Source organism: Mus caroli, unplaced genomic scaffold (assembly GCF_978045245.1).
Source record: "Mus caroli unplaced genomic scaffold, Mus_caroli_1 scaffold_15, whole genome shotgun sequence".
NCBI lineage: Eukaryota > Metazoa > Chordata > Mammalia > Rodentia > Muridae > Mus > Mus caroli.
Genome location: NW_028227270.1, coordinates 21,492,234 through 21,510,845, shown reverse-complemented (window position 1 = coordinate 21,510,845; position 18,612 = coordinate 21,492,234).

Here is an 18,612-nt window from a genome sequence, read left to right as displayed (position 1 = left end):
TATCTGAGAATTGAAGACATGGTCTGATGCTTGCACAGTAACTTCTAACACTGAGTGTGTATGGCCCCAGCCAAAGTACTAGGGGTTTTAAAACCCTGGTGCTAAAGAAACCCAGGCTCCTGAGCTGGAACCAACAGTCTGTTTGTTCATTTCATCATTAGCAACATTTCTCCAAGAAAGTGAATTTTAGAATAACAAAGCACAGTAAGCCATCAGAGCCTAAGCTAGAGCCATTTTGATTTGGACATCAGGGAGAATCAGTACTACAGCTGTCAGTTCGCCCTGGTCCAAAGGCAAACCCACTTAGTGGTAGGGCAATCGAACTTCTGACCCATGGCTCCCTTCCATGGTAACTAGGACATATGTTGGGTAATAATAATCATTTCTCTTTCATCTTTAGCAGTAAGAAAGTCTGCATGCTGGCCATCACTCCCTCCTACGTCACATGTCCCTCCCAGTCAAAACCTCACTGCCTCTTCCAATGATATAGCCTCATGTCAAAGACTGGCAGAGGTAAGCCTACAGATGCTGAATTTCTCGACTGAAGTCTTGCAAGGCCAAGCACATGATCTTTTTTTTTTAAACCCACTTCAAGCTGTCTCAGGAGGCCTGGCCGAGAAAGGCAGAGTAGCCTTGAGTTCAATGTCTGACATGGTCTGCCCTAAGCCTGCTTCTCAGAAGGTGTGGCTTCAGGGCTCATCGTTGTATTTCTGTCCCTGTGTCTCCTCTCTGACACAAGCCCAGAAAAGGGCAGAGGCAGTAACCAGGCAGCAACTGCACATTTATGGGTTCTGCCAGAGGGGATTTTTTTTCTCCCTCATCAAAATGCATTACCATAAAGACGGTAGCTTTTCTCATTAATAACTGCGACAGTGACCGGCCTTCCTCATTTATCAACTTATGGCTCCTGCAAAACTGTCAAGTGATCTAATACGATTAGGAGCTGTTTGCAAGCATTTCCTATCTCAGCCTCCTTCCAGACAACCCAGGAGACAGCCTGGCTTTTACCATTACACGAAGCTGAATAATTGTTACAGAATTAACAATTCTGTAACAGTTCACAGTTGTGAAGAATCAGAAGGCACAAAGGCATCTCAAGATGTCAACCGGAGATGTCAAGATGTCACTGGAGGAGCTAGAGAAAGGACCCAAGGAGCTAAAGGGGTTTGCAGACCCATAGAAGGAACAAATATGAACCAACCAGTACCCCCAGAGCTCCCAGGGACTAAACCACCAACCAAAGAGTACACAAGGAGGGACTCAAGGCTTTAGCCACATATGTAGCAGAGAATGGCCTTGTGGGACCTCAATGAGAGGAGAGGCCCTTGGCTTTGTGAAGGCTCAATGCCCCAGTGTAAGGGAATGCCAGAACAGGGAAGCAGGAGTGGGTGGGTTAGTGAGCAGGGGGAGAGGAGATGGGATAGGGGGATTTTCAGAGGGGAAATGAGGAAAGGGGATAAAATTTGAAATGTAAATAAAGAAAATATCTAATTAAAAAATGAAAATAAAAATAAGAAAGATGTCAACTGGCTCATTCTGACTCTACACACATGCAAATGCAAGCCATTTAGGATGTACCTACCTGCCTGGCCACAGCTCTGGGGAGTTATACAAACATAACCAATGGAGCTGTAGTGCCTTAAGTGCTGTATGAGCATATTAGCTACTAAGGAGTATTACTCCCAACTCACAGATGGATAAATCAAGGTCAGAGAAGTACAAAAACTTACCCAAATACGAAGCAAAGGTGAGATTTAACCAAACATTGTTCCTGGAGGGTCTTAGTGACTAAAAGAATTGTGGGACTGGGGTGTTAGTTTTTTATTTGTTGTTTCTTTAGACAGAGTTTCCAAATATAGCTCAGGCTAGTCTTACTATTTAGCCCAGGCTGGCCTTGAGTTCACCATCCTCCTGAGTGTTAGGATTACATATATGTGCCCCCATATCCAAAGAAGCACACCTGCACTGTTCTGTCCACGTGATTCCATGGCATGTTTCTTGAAACATACCAAATATTTTGAGTACTTATAAACCATACATTCTGAAGTGGTATTGACAAAGAACTGCAGCCTACAGGAATTTTCAAATGATAAAAACCAGATGTTAAAATCTAGGTCTCCCCATAGCATAACAGCCTCTCGAGGAACCCCACGTGAACACTGCCCAGTGAAGGCCTTAGTTTGTACTGATAATGTGATAGACCATAAGGACTCATTCCAAGGACTTGTACTAAGTTCTCCTTTCTAAACGTTAATGTGGAATTTAGCTGTCCAAATAATACTTGAGTGTGAGGATTTTCAAAAGTTTGTTTAAAGTAAGAACTTTGAAGTCTCTGAGAATTCCTGGGAATGTTAATGTATTGTCCCTGAGTCTCCACGAGAAGTAACTTGCCAAGGATTTGAAAACACTGAGAAACTTGGTTTCTCACCACATAATTCTAAAGAATATCATTGTTGCTGAATAAATGTACTTTAAACACTAATCTCTCTCTCTATCTCTCTCTCTCTCTCTCTTTCTCTCTCTCTGCCTGTCTCTCTCTCTCTGCCTGTTTCTCTCACTCTGTCTCTCTCTGTCTCTGTCTCTCTGTCTCTGTCTCTCTCTGCCTGTCTCTCTGTCTCTGTCTCTCTCTCTTTCTCTCTCTCCCTCATCCCCTCCCCCTCTCACTGTCCCATTTCTTTCAATCAATTAGAACCTGTCAACTCTCTTTGTCACTTACCCTTGGTTTTTCCCACCCCCTCCTATGAGGAAGCTCTTCCTCAAAGGTCTAATTTTGATGCCTCTCATCTCATCGCAGGGTTTGTCCACTCTCTTTCATTTGGTCTCCAAGGAAAGACTAACAGATGCTTCTTTTTAAAAAAAACATGTGGTTGAAAATCACTGACTGGCTCTGTGTGTGAGAGAGGAGGGCAGATGGAGACAGAGAGAGGAGATGGAGACAGAGAGACAGAGAGAGGTTTCTAAGTACCTGAAGGACGTTCATCTTCCCATCTCAGCTTCTCTACATATTCGGGTTGCACTGGCTGCGTGAAGTGTCACAGGCAAAACTAGAAGACTTCGAGTGACATTTATACCTTCGCAAGGTGCCAGCGACACTTCTTGCTGGATGAATAAACAGCCTTTTCTCCTTGTGGCCTATGATTCACAGCCAGACTGATGGAAGCCGAGAACTTTAACATAACATCCCAGCAATGAGTAATGAAGACTTAAGGAAACCTCAGAGAACCATTTGTCTCTGAAATAAAAAAAGTCTTTCAGGAATTACCTGAATTGACTTCACCAGAAGCAGCTAAAATACGGCTTTGAGGGTAAATGCGTTATTTCTAAATAAAGGACTCATTTCTTAACTCCTGCTTTAACGTGAGACTTTTAAAAGAGGAAAACATGCTTTGAATGATGGAATGATGGGAAGTGTTGTGTTTTATTTATTATTTATTTTGTGTGGAAGTGTGGAGGTGTGTGTCTGTCTGTCTGTCTGTCTGTGTGTCTGTGTGTCTGTATGTCTGTGTGTCTGTATGTGTGTCTGTGTGTATGTGTGTGTCTGTATGTGTGTCTGTGTGTCTGTATGTCTGTATGTCTGTGTGTCTGTATGTCTGTATGTCTGTGTGTCTGTATGTCTGTGTGTCTGTGTGTCTGTGTGTCTGTATGTGTGTCTGTGTGTCTGTGTGTCTGTATGTGTGTCTGTGTGTCTGTATGTGTGTCTGTGTATCTGTCTGTGTGTTTGTATGTCTGTGTGTCTGTCTGTGTGTCTGTATGTGTGTCTGTGTGCCTATATGTCTCTGTGTCTGTGTGTCTGTATGTGTGTCTGTGTGTGTCTGTGTGTCTGTGTGTCTGTGTGTGCATGCACTCACCCTCCAGTGCCTCTGCCACTCACCTGTGAGGAGGTCAGAGGACAACTTGCAGGATTCGGTTCCTTCCTTCTACCATGCACACCCCAAGGATCAAACTCTGGTTGTCAGGCTCAGCAGTAAGTACCTTTGCTCACTGAGTCAGCTCACCCCCCCCCCCCCCAGATTCTGGATTCTTTTTGAATTGACATATTTTGAATGGCATATACTTACAGTGTGCAGTAGGATGTTTTGATGTACGGCTGCATTGTGACTTTATTAAGCCAAGCCAGTTAGTATAGCTATAGCCTCTCCTGATTATTTCTTGCAGTGTGAACACTTAACGTCTACAGTCTTAATCACTTTCAAATGCACAGTACATCATTACTAACTATAGCCACTACGCTGTACAAATTGTACAGACTGAATTCATTCTGAGATGTCTCTGATCTTTTAAAAGTGTTAAAATCATTTGGTTAGCTGTGTATTTTGATAGGGGCCCCAGAAGGATTAGCCAACTGATCTAACAGTTCTACATCATTAGCAGCAGCAAATCACTACACCCTATTACTGGCTCTGACCTTCCTTCCAAACATAGAGAAGGCTTCACAGATAGATCTATATTGGTTGCAAGCTCCCAGATGCAGGGCAGTGGATGTTTTCCCCATCAGGGCATAAATTCAGCCCTTTGAATGTCTGATGTTTTCTACAGCCTAGAAATTCATGCAGGAGATGGCCTTTCATCTTCAGGGACCCATTCAGATAGGTACTCACAGGATTTTTCACCCCCTCTAGCTGCTCATATATGTCACCAGGGTGGCCATTGTGCAGGAAGTACCTGGACAGCTGCTAAGGCATGAGAAGTTATAGGCTTTAAAATCCATAACACCCCTCCCCCACTCTATTCAGTGATTTTGATGTCCAACTAGGTTTGGGAGACTTTGGCAAATGGTGGTCTAGATGATGTATTAATAATAATCGTATAGCTCAGATGTACCCATACAGCATGCCAGGCCAAGGCGGTTCCATGTGAGAGAGGTTTATTGTGAGGGAGAGACCAAAGGAGTGGCAGGGCAAGTGGAAGGGGAGAGAAGAAAGAGAAAGAGGAAAGAGTGATCTCCTAATTTATATGGAAAGTGATGTAACACTAGTAAGGGTGGGAGGTGAGCCAAGTGGGTTCTGGGATAAGAGGGTTGTTGGCTTGGCAACGCAGGTCATGGGTCACATTGTTAGCACCTAGGTTTGGAATGTGCTGGTACTAACACTAGGCTTTGTAGCTCCTAACTAAATTGCAACCTGGGCCAAGACAGACAGGCAATGAACAAGGTTGTCTCAGAAAAAAAAGAAAAACAACCAAAAAAACCCAAAACAAAACAAACAAAACAAAACAAAAACAAACAAACAAAAAACCAGAGAAAGGGAGAAAGCCAGTATTGACCTTGGTCTCAACTCAGATACAAATTACTCACTCATCCAAGAGCAGGTTCCAGTGTGTGTGGTGGAGGGTGGAGAGGTGGGGTAAGAAACCTACCCAGGTGGTCAGAAAGTGTTATGTAGTCATTGAAAGCTTTGGAGCCAAAGGCTAGGTAGGGATTCCCGCTCTGCCTCTTTGAAGATGTGGAGGATAATAGAACCCCAGGCAGCCTCAGTTTCCTTGTCTGCTGCATGTAAATCTAAGAAGTAGAGAGACATTTGTTTCTTCACTGTGACCAAGGGCAGGACGAGGCACGTATAAGCTGTTTAATTATTGAAGAGGAAAACCCTTCTCTCCGATCCCAGCTTTCGTAAATGGAAGTCTGCAAAATTAAGTGTCAAAAGACATGTTAACAGGAGAGAGGCAATATAAATACATGAGTGTTACCATGCATTTTACCTGGCTGAACGTGGATTTACATCACTTGGGTCCCTGAAGGTGGGTCTGCACGAGTCTCTGAGCTACACAAAGCAGTCTGTGTTTCAAAGGATCACCTACTTTTACACATTTAATGATATTGTGTGGGGGGGAGGGGGAGGGAGGGGGAGGGAGGAGAGGGACAGGGGGAGGGAGGGGGAGGAAGAGGGGGAGGAGGAGGGGGGAGGAGGAGGGAGAGGGAGAGGGAGAGGGAGAGGGAGAGGGAGAGGGAGAGGGAGAGGGAGAGGGAGAGGGAGAGGGAGAGGGAGAGGGAGAGGGAGAGGGAGAGGGAGAGGGAGAGGGAGAGGGAGAGGGAGAGGGAGAATGTCCTACAGGTTTCAACAACGGAGAGAGTTTGGATCAATTGTGTGGAAATGCTGAGAAAGCCTCTGAGGACAGGAATGGAAAGTGGATGTTATTTCAGCAAAGTTTGTCTAGTCCAGATGCATCTCAGTGCAGGTTGTGCCCCCAATGACAAACCTCACCTGGTTCAGAAGAGCCATATCATAAGCACATTTTGTCAGAGACATGGACGATTGTATCTGTGTCCTTCTGCAATGTCTGAATTTACTGAGTGATAATACGTTCACAGTACAGCAGTTTCAACTGTAGCAATTTGCCAGACACTTCTGCTTCTGCTGGTTGTCCTGTCTGCGGCAAGCATGGGTGGTTTTATTATAAAGTTAACTATTTACTCCCAGACAATTATACGTTATGTGGTAAATATATTCATATGACTACTCATATTCAGGCTACCCAATGGCAATAAAAACTTGAGGGGCCATAGTAGGCTTCAAGAGGCTTTGGAAGTAGTTGATAGGAATGTCGGTAGGGTTTGGATGGACACAGTGATAACCACGCTTAGATGCAGGGGGAAAGCTGGGAACCTAGGGAGGCAGCAAGCATCTTAGGTTTTCAAGTGAAGCTGAAGAACTAAGCCCAGCTACAGAGGTGCAAGTATAGGACCAGATCTACATGAAGGAATGTGGACAGACAGATGGCAGGTCCAGACAGGCAAACAGGAGGACAGGCAGTCAGAGTCAACTAGATTGGGTCGGGACTTCCCTGCCTCTAAGCCCTTAGTGTACACTCTGGGTGGTCAGATGGCAGATCAATCGGAGGCCTTCACCCTCAGTGCTAGGTGCACACCTCTTTATGGGTTCCACATGAGAGATTTTATAAGATTTTAATATGCCATGTGCCTTTACAGTCTCAATTAAATTTATAGAGTGATGCCCTTTCAACTCCCAATAATAAGTCATTTATTGAAATGTCTGTGCTGCATAGCTGGTTCCAGACAGATGATGTCGTTTATGCATCTACCCCCCCCCATTCTTAAAAGGGGGTCAAAGCTGCTTGCTTTAAACTATCTGGAATGACTTTATATCAGGCTTCAGCCTGACCTCAACAAATGGATGTCACCTTCCCAAAGGGAACTTCATACCCAGGCAGACAAGAGGACTCTTCCTGTGTCTGGCTTTTATCTCAAAATTCTTCTTATACCAAAGTGGCACATTTGGAGTTGGACAGCCCAAGATTTTTCAACATAAGTGACTAGGACCTCAGAGTCAACACTCTCACAATGACCCAGTGGGCCATGCAGTCACCTGGATATGAAGCAGCTGGGTCATAATGAAGGGGAAAGTTTGAAAATCACTGTGATCTAAAGGACACTAGACCCTGTCTCTGTAAACAGTTTGGAATCTACCTTGCATGGGAACAGAGTATGGGAGGAAGGCCAGCATCTGCATATTATTGTGAACTGAAGTTTCTAGAAAAAAAAAGCCACAGGATTCTACAAGGCCGGTTGACGAATTGATTAAAACTTAGCAGTTCCAGAGAGTTGGAATGTTTCAGGCCCAGTGCCAAATCCTCTTGGGTTTCCTTACTTAGCCCCCTTAGCAGCCATTCATTGCCCACCTCTGTGGCTGGCCTAACGCTGCTGTACTATCACGTTAACTCTTTTAGGATGTATTAACTCAACAGATCACAAGCATCCACCAACCCACAAGCTCAGGCTCTCGTCAGGACATCTGAGGCCCAGAGCAGAGAGTTCTCTGTTTTGCTGTAAGCCTGAGTATTTCCAACCAAGAGAATGGTGCCTTGGTTTATGACATCCTTTGTTCTGTAATTCCAAATTTCATGAACCAGTCATCACATGGGAATATGAAATTTGGGTGAACCTGAGTCCAGGTCCCCGGGCCACTGTCATTCCTATTTGGCTCTAGAATAAACTGTCACTACTTGCACTTGAGGTGAAAACTGTGTTTTGTGTTGGTATCACTGATAGACCACTGGGATGGTAAAAGGCGCATGGGTCACATGACTGGGGTCTGTAACTGTGGGCCCTCCACAGTCCTGCAGATCTGTCTAAATGCCATCCCAATACCTTCCCAGGAGAACCGTGAGGGCCTGATAAAACCTAAGAGAAACACGGGCATTCCGTGTTCCCACCTACCATTGCTTCATCTCCATTGCCTCCTACAGACCCCTGAAACAAGAACTTCAGCTGCCAGTAAGTAGGCTGTGTATTTCTAATATCTCACAGCTAACGCAAGAAAGGGACCAGCAACACTTTGCCTTGCTTGCTGCTGCACTGAGAATTTTAACCGTGGGTTGTGTTCCACAGAGAAGCAGAAAGGAAAAGGAGAGATGAAAACTTCCCAAATGGCAAATGGGCTTTTCCTGAGAAGGCAGCGTGACCAGGAAAGCAGCAGACAGATACCCAGATTCCATCCTGCATATTTTCTCCCCCCCCTCCCCCCACTTTGGCCTCCCCAAGGAAGAGCCCAGGCCCTGGGCCAACCCACCAACCAGAGGGCTTGCTCTGAACTATTTATAGTGCTAGGCCTTGGGCAGATCTCTTCCGATGTGGATATTTCTAGCTCTTTCTAATTCAAAGCAGCCTTTGACAGCCCTGGGCCATTACAGTGTGTGTTTAAGTGCTTTTACATATCAATATCCCAGGTCTCAAAGGATGCATAGATTAAAACAGTATTAGTCACCCTGGTTTACCCCACTGAGTGAAGTAAATTAGTCAGTGTCCTGTAAGTTCTCCTTTGCTTTGCAGAATGACTGACAGGGTTTTTCCATCCTAGGAAAACGTCAAATCCCTGGACTTTAGCTGGACTTGTTTTAAATTCCTCTTCTGCCATTTATGGATTCCAAGATCACAGTGTCTCTTGTTCTCTATTTGCACAGCTTTATTAATGATAGATACCCCATCCACCGAGGTCACCATTCACTGATCGAGAACAGTCCCAATGAAATACCGCAGCCAGCCTAAACTGTATCCCAGAGACTTGGATCACGGATGAGTCAGCTCCACTGGCTGGACTCAGCTTCCGCTAAGCAGCATCAGTTGGTGACATAGTATAGGCTTGCTACCTTATCTGTGGGCTAGCATCAAAGACAAAGAAGAAAGTGAGAGATAATGGGGTCAAGATATGAGGCCCTTAAATCCCTTTGGGAATACAGAGGAGATGAGACAAATAGATGTTTTGTACTCTTATATACACACCTAACAAAATGAAATTACTGCTGTTTTATGATATAACCTATTACAAATCTTTGCCTAGGAACTGTAAATTAAAGTTTTAGTTAAGTTTACTTAACTAAACTAGTCACTAGTAAGAACCACTTCCTATTATTTTAGAAAGACAAATCCCAGGGAGGTGGGGGGGGGGGGGCTACCTTAAGGAACAATTGTGATAGCCCTCGGGTTCTTTTGGCTAGAAACTGCTTGGAGTAAATGTTTGAACATTTTAATGGCTACCTACAAATGCTTGTTCCTGTAAACACGCTTAACTATGGTCACCAGGGGCATGTCCTTGAAGAGGATATTGGATCGTGTTTATCCTGTCTTCTTTCTTCTCTCCCTCTGTCCCTCTTATATGGATACCATGAGGTGAATAATTTCTTCTGTTACATTCTTCCCACCATGATGTCCTGCCTTGACGCAAAGAGCCTAGGCAACAGAGCCAACAGACCATAGGTTGTGTCCCCTACAATCCTGAGCCAAGTTGACGCTTTTATCAGGTATCCTTTCAGAGATGCTAAGCTGACTGGTGGGTTCATGTGCCTCCTTAGAACTTGTTTTGGAGTTACCCGTATGAAGACCCAGCCTGCCCCATCTTAGGCTTCTAAGTCTTCTTATAGTAAAAACAAACTAGGCTCATTCCTGTTTATGATTAAACATCTGTTTATCAAGAATTGGGATACGTCTCACCTGTAACCTTTATTATAAATAATTCTATATTCAGGAGTGGCAATCACTTCTTTGTTTCAAAAAGTTGTTTATAACCATCTTGCAACCCTACCTTTGTTTCAAAGGATTTTATGACCACCTTGCTATAAGTACCTGTAGTTATGACAACTTTGTCATGCCCACCTTGTCTTTGTTTCAGGGGGTCGTTAGGACTGAGTTGTTATGGTTATGTTCTGCTCCTATAACCTCAGCTATTTTGCCCTCCAAATCCCCCCATTTGGAAACTCCCTATTCCTGAGCTATAAATGTCTTGTCTTCCACATATCCAATGCTGGTCTCTCGGACCCCGCCTTAGGTGGAGGCACATAAAAAAAGATTGCTTCAATTAATTACTTTTTAAATTAATTTGGACATGATGATTTGGGTTGGTGGTCTTTCTCTTCCCATCTTTTAGATTAACACATGAAATAGAGAAGTTCACTCACTGTTTACCAGATGTTTTCCATTCCCCAAACTCATTGATGGAATTAGCTCTCCTTTTCACTCTAATTCATAAGAAAAAATTTTGTTATATAGTAACTTTTAAATATATATGTAAGGTCCATTTATAAACACTTAAAACTTTTGCGTGTTTGTTTTATTTTCTATCTTTCCACCAGTAGAAGTATTTAAGCTATGTCAACTTTCTCAATGTGTTCTGACGTCTGGTGCTGGCAGACACCCTACTATAATCATTTCAAAGATTTTTTTTTATCTCTTTCTTCTCATTGTTTATTTGCCCAGATAATCCAGAGGGTCATTTTTAAAATAAAAATAATATTTTGGTTTTGATTAAAAGTATGTAATGAAACTTAAATTAATTTAGGCAGAATTGCCATCACATCAACAGCAAGACTTATGCCAAAAGGCACACTGTCCCTGTGCAGTGTTTCTAATGCTTTGCCATTCCCCATGGAGCTTGTTGGTTCCTGTCACCTCCCCACCACCCCTAACTATCAGTTATATTTTAATTGGCTCTTGTAAAATGTTAAGAAAAGTTGGCTGGGAGCAGTTGACTGAATTTTCATTTTAATTTTGAAGAGGTTTTTTGTTGATTTCCACTTTTTTTAGACCCCTTCCCCCAAATGGCCAATCCACAGAAAATTATAATTTTGTCTCCTCTTTCCCAATATTTGGTCAAATTTATTTTTTCCTGTCTAATTACTTTTTGCCATTTAAAAATGATGTGGAATAATGATAGCTAACTTTCTTGCCCATTTTAATAAAAATGCTAATGCCAAGGAGTCATAAAGGCCCGTGATGTGTGAGATACACATTCCTAGATGATTAGAATTTAACCCTTTGAATGAATCTACATACTCGCCAAGCTGACCAGCATGTAGCTTCTGAAGTATGTACTCTCTGAAGTGGGTACTACTATTCTCTCTGTTTTTCTGTAGCGAGAAACTAAGACACAAAGACACGGAGTAATTTTGACAAGGTCAGGCTGGAAGTAACTGGCAGAGAGGCAAGATTTGAATCCAATCGATGTGAGTGGCCTGGTGACTGTTTCTGATCATGGGCTTAGCTAGAATGTGGGTTGAAGGACTTAGTGGCCTCCTCCGCAATATCACTAGCATATCATACTGTTGATATTAGCTGACTGATGATAGCCACTATCAGGTTCTCCTGTGTCCATGGAGATAGTGACTGTCTAGAAGAACAGAAGCCAGGTAGCAGTATTTAACCATTAGTGGTGAAAGGGAGAGGCATAATTGCCATAAAGAGAAACCAGGACACAGTGGACACTGGGGTTGTCACTGTATTCCCAAGGATGAGACAGATGAACATCTAGTAAGTGTGTTGTTTGGAACATATGATCACAGACATTGAAATTAGGTGAGCAGAATGTGACATCAGTTTTCACAGTGGACAGGCATAATTACCCACCCAGCTCTTACCTCAGTCAGTTCTCAGCTCTAGAACCAGTCAAGTGAAACGATGGCTGAGTCCCATTGTAGAGAACTCTGTAAGACCACGACAAACTGTCCACAAGTGGAAATTCTACCAGTCACTCCCAAAGTGACAGAGCTAATTGAACCCCAGTAAAAAAGACTTTCCAAAGACTATCAGATTCAGAACCCCAACACAGGTATTCCTACTATAAAGAGGACAGTGGGAGCCACATGACCAGTGGAGTCCGGACTCAAGTCTGTCCTACAAGAGATTTAATGTGTTTGTAGACACCCGGGTGCTCATTTCCCCAACTCTTAGAGTATAATCTGGAGAAATACAGGCTAGTAGTATTCCATACTAGCTGTCTGGCTTCTGGAGTAAGAGCTCCGGGCTGGTCATTAAGCTGCTGTGTCTCAGCTGCAACTTGTTCTGCCCCTGACTCCAACCCACCACCGCCACCCTGCCCCACATTGGTGCTGTGCTCTGTGATACTAGAGATCTGCCAAGGAGAAGAGGGGTGATCATGAAATAAGTGTATTGCTTAGAACATATGATTACAGACATTAAAAGTGAGTGAGTGACTGCTTTGTCCTATGACTCCGTGCTTGAGTCTAACAAGAAAAGCTAGAGGGAAATAGGGAATTGTGCTTCTTCTTTGCTCTGTGGTCCTGTGAGCATTCCTTTGTCCCACTGCTTACCCAGGGAACAGCAATTCATTCAAACCACAGCACCAGCCCTTGCAAGACCCACCTCACAATATCTCTGGAAACATCAGCATGTTAGCTAGACCTCCTTACATTTCCCACAGTCCCAAGGTCTCCCTGTTCTGCTGAGAGTCACCAGAGTACTAAAGGAGTGAGCTCCTTTCAAATTTTTGAGATTTGGCTCCTATTTGAAACTTCTACCCACGAGCATTCAAGCATCTTCCTTGTTCTTCCAGCCTCACCAGCAGCAGTCACTGTCTTCAGTTTCTACCTCTGGGATATCTTTGCATTCTCCTTGATTTTCCAGTTTGAAAACTAACAGTTCTCTGTGTTAAGTTTTCTCTTAAGTCAACATGTGTGTCATTTGCCTTCATAAATATATGTTGACAAAAAAAGTCCAGGTGACACTAAATGAAAGAAAATTAGAAATTAAGAAGAAAGACAGAAGTCATAGCCAAATCAATGATCTTAAGGAGATGGTCAGATGGTAGTCTACACAATGCTGGTATTAGGTCACTAGCCTGTCCTCTAGAAAAGATTATGCTATTATTGATGGATGGCCTATCATAGTCTTAGTCAATAGACAGACACAGGATGACACATGAATTGGAAAAGGAGACACATTTCACTTTTGTTTTGTTTTGTTTTTCGATGTATTTTGTGGGGGGCACAGGGACTGTGTGCCAGCTGAGGTACTGGCATGGAACTGGCAAGGTGGAGCATGTTCAAACCCCGGAAACCTCAGAACTTGAGATTTAAATCTCAGCCTGAGACCAGGAGAAGTGGGATTAATTCCCTCCCTATTTCTGTACCTTGGAGCACGTAACTTGATGACCTCCCCCCAACCAGGTAGTCCTGGGTAGTGAATCAGTCATGTAGCCCAGCTCCCGGAATTCTTCCCCATGCAAATAGAATATCACCAGTATCTTAACCTCAGCCAATAGAATGCATTCACCCCCAAAATCCTATCCTATTCTGGACCAGTCCAGCCAGTACAAAATCAAATGATCCTCTGAGGGGAAGTGAGGATGATTATTAAAAAGATAGAAAAAAGAAGCAAGAGATGGATGGGAAGGCTGCAGTTCAATACCATGTCAGCCGAAGAGTATATTTATCATAGCCTTTTTATACTACAGTACCGTGGGAAGCAAAGCCACAAGCTAACAGTAACAATTTTGCTGAAGTATACACATAAGACATTTGTTCTCACCCAAAACGTTCCTGTTCCTTCCACCAAGGTCAATAGACTCTTCAGCCCCTGGCCTTGAGCCTCAAGTGCACCTCCTCTTATCGTTCCATGGCCAACAAATCTGCCTTGACTCTACCTGGCAGGAAGACTTTCTCTCTCTTTTTTCCCTCTGCTTCAGAGAAGCAGCAAATGGCTCCCGACTCCACTCCCTAACGTTCATGTAGTCCCTGACCAGTAGGAATAAAGAGTACACTGCCTATTTCACCAAGGATCATCTGAGCCTGGCTGGTTTTGCTGAGCTGTAACTCTTAGGGGAAGGCTCTCTCCGCTAAAGAACTCCTTGTTAGACCTTTGAACCCACCGGCCTGGTCAGGCTGTGATCACTCACAGAGGCAAGCATCAGAGCATGCCCACACCTCTCAACATTTCTGCCACTGAGGAACCCGGGACCTCAGCCACCTGACCCTACGTTGGCTGCCCAAACCTCTTTACTCCTGTTTCTAAGAGCTCTAGCACTATCCCAGCATCCCCAGCATGACTGGAGTTCCGCAGACTCAATTCTTCCTGGACTCCATTTCACCCGTCTTGGTCTGGCATGCGACAATAACTGATGCTCTGGAGGGAAACGCAGACCTCGGACCCCACCCACTCCAGACTTAGCCCAGTCCTTTCCAAGCCAGTGTCTCAGCAGCATCTGGACACCCCAAGAGGAGAAGCAGAACCCAGAACCACAATTTTCATCATGTTTTACCCTTCCTACAATTCTTCCCAGATCTTCTCCTCCCCAGTCAACTTTATGATTCTCTCTCTAGGGCCCCCCCCCACTCTCAAAATAAAACCAAAACACACAAAAAATGAAAATCTAAATAAACAAATGACCAATGTGATGGGTATTCATGGTTGTCAATCTGACTACATCTGGATTAACTAACACTAAAATGGCCGGCACACCTACAAGGAATTTTTTCTTAATTAAATCATTTGAAATGGGAAGACCCACTTTTAATCTGAATATTTTGATGTAGAAAAGTCCACCTTTAATCTGGGCCACATCTTCCCCTGACAGCCTATATAAAGGCCATGGAGAAGGAAGCTCTCTTTGCCTTCTTGCTCTCACTGGCAAGTCCATTACTTTACTGGCATTAGAGCCTACTTCTTTAGGATTCTGGTGTATATTGAAGACCAGCTGAGATGTCCAGCCTCATGAACTAAACTACTAGATTCTTGGACCTTCCTTTGGTAAACAGACATTGTTAGACTAACTGAGCCACAGCCTGTAAGCAATTCTAATAAATTCCCTTCCAGTGTAGATAGGTAGATAGGTAAGTAGGTAGGTATGTAGGTAGGTAGGAAGATAGATAGATAGATAGATAGATAGATAGATAGATAGATAGATAGATAGATAGATAGATCCTATCAGTTCTGTTCCTCTAGAGAACTCTGTCTAATATGACCAATAAGACCAAACAAACAAACAAACAAACGTAACAAAAAACATAGAATTCATGTTGGCCAGCTACTCCTGGACATGGGGCCCGCCCCAGAGTGTGGTTTGATATGCCCCATGACACTTCATTAGAGAAACCTAATTTCCCCTTTGTTAGTGGATATCAATTGCAAATAGCTTCTTGGTTAGGGATTAAGAACCATGTCCATCCCCCTTTTTAGTTCTGGGACCCTGTCTGGCGTGAACCTTTGCAGGCCTATGCATGCTGCCATGGTCTTCTTAGTGAGGGCATATGTACACCAGTTACATTATACCTGAAAGACACTGTTGCCGGGGAGTCATACACTACCACTGGCTCTTACAGTCTCTCCACCCCTCACCTCTTCTACATGGATTCTGAAGCCTTGAGGTAAGGCATGTGATGAAGATATTTTATTTTTAGTGGCTACTAAAGACTAGGAGTCCAGATGAAGAGATGGTTCAATGATTCAGGCAAAAAAAAAAAAATCAAGGTTACGGAGGACTGGGAGTGGGGCTGGAGAGATGGTTCAGTAGGTAAGAGCACGTGCTGTTCTTACAGAGGACCCGAGTTTGATTTGGATCTCCACTCACATGACGGTTCACAACTGTCTGTGACTCCAGGTCCAGGTGATCGATCCAATGTCTTCCTCTGGCCTCTGTGGGCAGCAGGCATGCATACCTACACACATAAAATAAAAATAAATAAATACAAGTTCTAAGACCATTAAAAAATATATGGAATCTCCTGAGCTGGAGCAAGATTCACAAGTATAATGTGCTTTCTTAGGGGTAGGGGGAGCAAGACACACAACCCTAATGAAGTCAATAGAGCCAGCCCTGGTGCAGTTTGACAGCTGTCTTCTAGTCGTAAGAAGGAAAATGTCTCAGTTGTGTTTCTATTGATGTGACAAAACACCATGACCAAGGCAACGTATAAAAGAAAAGAAGCGGCTGGGCAGTGGTGGTACATGCCTTTAGTCCCAGCACTTGAAAAACATAGGCAGGCAGATCTCCAAGTTCAAGGCCAGCCTGGTCTACAGAGTGAGTTCTGTAGACCCTGAGGCTACACAGGCTGACCCAGGGCTACACAGAGAAACCCTATTGACAGGGGAGAGGGCGCATTAAATTGGGCTTATAGTTTCAGGCGGTTAGAATCCATGATGGTGGAGTAAAGACATACAAGCAGGAACACCTTACTCACATCTTAATCTACAGCAAGGCAGGGAGGAGTGGGGGCATTGGAAATGACACAAGACTAGAAATGGCACAAACCTCAAAGCCTACTCCTGACACACCTCCTCCAAGGTCACACCTCCTAATCCTTCCCAAGCAACCACCTGGGGACCAAGTACCTGGGTGCCATTCTCATTCAAACCAGCGTAGAGAGATGGACGTGCATGAGATACCATGAGTGTCCATGTACACTGGAGGACACAGTGGGAAGGGTGCAGTCTTCAGCTCTCCCTAGAGACCAGCTTCACCCGTACCTTGATCTTGGATTTCCAGCTCCAAAACAGTAAGAAAGCAATGTCTTAAGCCTCCTGGTGTATATATTTTCTTAGGGCTGGCCTAACAAATGAATACAGTGTGCTCAGAGCAAGAGAGACGGTCTCTGCCGCTCATCTACGGTGTGTTACAGCAGCCTTAGTGCCCAAGCTTAGTAACTATCTTAGTTACTGTTCCATTGCCATGACAAAACACAATGGCCAAGGCAACTTACCAAACATTTCATTTGAAATCCTATAGTTCCAGAGAATTTAAGAGTCCATGTCTATCATGGCAGAGAGGATAACAACAAGCAGGCAGGAATGATGCTGAAACAGTAGCTGAGAGCTCACATCTCATCCAGAAGCACAAGGCAAAGCAAGAGCTAACAGTGTGTGTGTGTGTGTGTGTGTGTGTGTGTGTGTGTGTGTACTTTTGAAACCTGAAAACCCAATCCCAGTGACATACCTCATCCAACAAGGCCACACCTCCTAATCCTTCCTAAACTGTTCCACCAACTGGGAGTGAAGCATTTAAATATATGAGCTTATGGAGGTCATTCTGGTTCAAATCACCACAGTGACCCTGAGGACTCCACGCAGTCAGACTCTCTCTATTAGATCCTTACATAAGGCTCCATGGAGCATAATAAGCAGACTTCTAGAGTGAGTCTGAGACTGTGCAAGTTGTTGCAGCAGACAGCTCTTGGCCCCTCTGACAACTGCTCCTAGATGCTCCTGGACATGTGGTGTGACTGAGAACCTAGGAAGGGTTCATCAAGTGACTTTCAACAGCACTGTCTTTTTTTGAGTTGGTATTATCAAGACCAGGTCATAGAATTATACAGGAAAAACAACACAGCCTTAGACTTGGACTTCTCATGGTCTGTGTTGTGCAATGAGACAAGCAACCAAACCCAACAGCAGTGTTGGCTAAGGGGGAAGGCATCTGAAAATGGAGAAAGAGAAAGAAGCTGATGAAAGAACTGGAGAGCAGGCAAGAAGACCTTGGCTAGACATCATCTTGTTGTTGTTGTTGTTGTTTGTTGTTGTTGTTGCCTCCTTTTATTTGTGACCTTAAAGAACCAGGGATAAGACAGAGAAAACCTAACAGAGGCCCCAGTAAATCTGAGACATGGTATATGAGCTGCGGCAAATAATGTCAATGTCCTGCTTAAATTCCCCACCCCCACCCCGAAGACTTTGGAGCCTCTGCCTTCCAGGAATTAAATTCATTTGCACAGGCATTGACCTTCTGACCCACAGAACAACCTGAATGTGCCTCATAGGTTACATGTACCAGGAAAACATTTCCAAGTGTCCATGACTTCTTACTGACAGCAGCTGGTATATTTAAACATCCCAGCTTCCTTACCTCCCGCTTGGGCTAACTCTGAGACCCATGGTCTAACCTGCTACAAGGAGTCCCCCAGGAGACCAACCCCTGGTTGTGTACAATGGACACATCCTTGAGAAGAACTTTTACTCTCTTGTGTTGTGTATGCCCCTGCCGCTCTTTCTGTGACCCTTTCTAAAACAAATGCTTTCCTTCCTTCTCTCAGCATCTCTGCCACAGGAACCCAAACTACCCGTCAAACTGTAGGCAATGTGTCTTTAACAAAGCACTCCTAACTCCTCCCCGCTGTTTCCCAGGGTCAGTCCCTTCTCTACATGCAAGAAAATGGTATGTGGGTTGGGAAAGTTATTCATGGAAATTACTTTGGCTTCTTTCTTTATAGATCAGCACCTTCAAGAAGGCACCTGTGCTATATACTCTGTGGGTATAAACCCTGGTCTCTGCCTCTACAACAAAGAGCAAAAGGTGAATTATCGCCGGAATCTTTCACCTGCAACTCTTACATAGTCTAAAAGCTGTCCTTCTATCAGCATCTTACCATTTGAGCAGGGGT